This window comes from Myotis lucifugus, unplaced genomic scaffold (assembly GCF_000147115.1).
Source record: "Myotis lucifugus unplaced genomic scaffold, Myoluc2.0 scaffold_37, whole genome shotgun sequence".
In the NCBI taxonomy this organism is placed as follows: domain Eukaryota; kingdom Metazoa; phylum Chordata; class Mammalia; order Chiroptera; family Vespertilionidae; genus Myotis; species Myotis lucifugus.
The window spans coordinates 7,101,967-7,102,442 of record NW_005871085.1 but is presented as its reverse complement, the minus strand read 5'-3'; positions in this window follow the sequence as shown (position 1 = coordinate 7,102,442).

The following is a 476-nucleotide window of genomic DNA, read 5'->3' as shown; positions in this document are numbered from 1 at the left end:
AAAACCCGGGGGGGAAGGAATTTGGGGGGGGGGGGAAGAAGGGGGGGAGAGGGGGGAGACCCCGGGCGCGGGGCGGGAGGAGGCGGCTCCGCTGCCACCCGGCTGGCCAGGCAGGACGCGCCTCCTTCTCGTTTTCCTCTGCGAGCGGCGGAGACAGGCTCCGGATCTGTTTCCCCTCCTTACCAGGGAGCATTAGACCCCGCGCGCCTCCCTGGACCCCAAAGCCGAAATTCCAGGGTTTTGAACACTGAGACCAGAATCCAGTTCACCGAGGTGGCTCTGTCTCTTTTTTGTTCTAGGGGTGCAGAGACTCGGTAGGGCAAGGAAGCGAACATCTGGATCTGAGCGTTAGCTTCTAATCAGCGTATTGGCCCGTAGGCTTGTCACGCCGCCGCCTTTCGGGCCTCCGTTTCTCCGTCTGTTCCGTGGGGCTAGCCTCCCCTCTTGTAGCAGGTAGGCAGTACAGAATGGGAGCT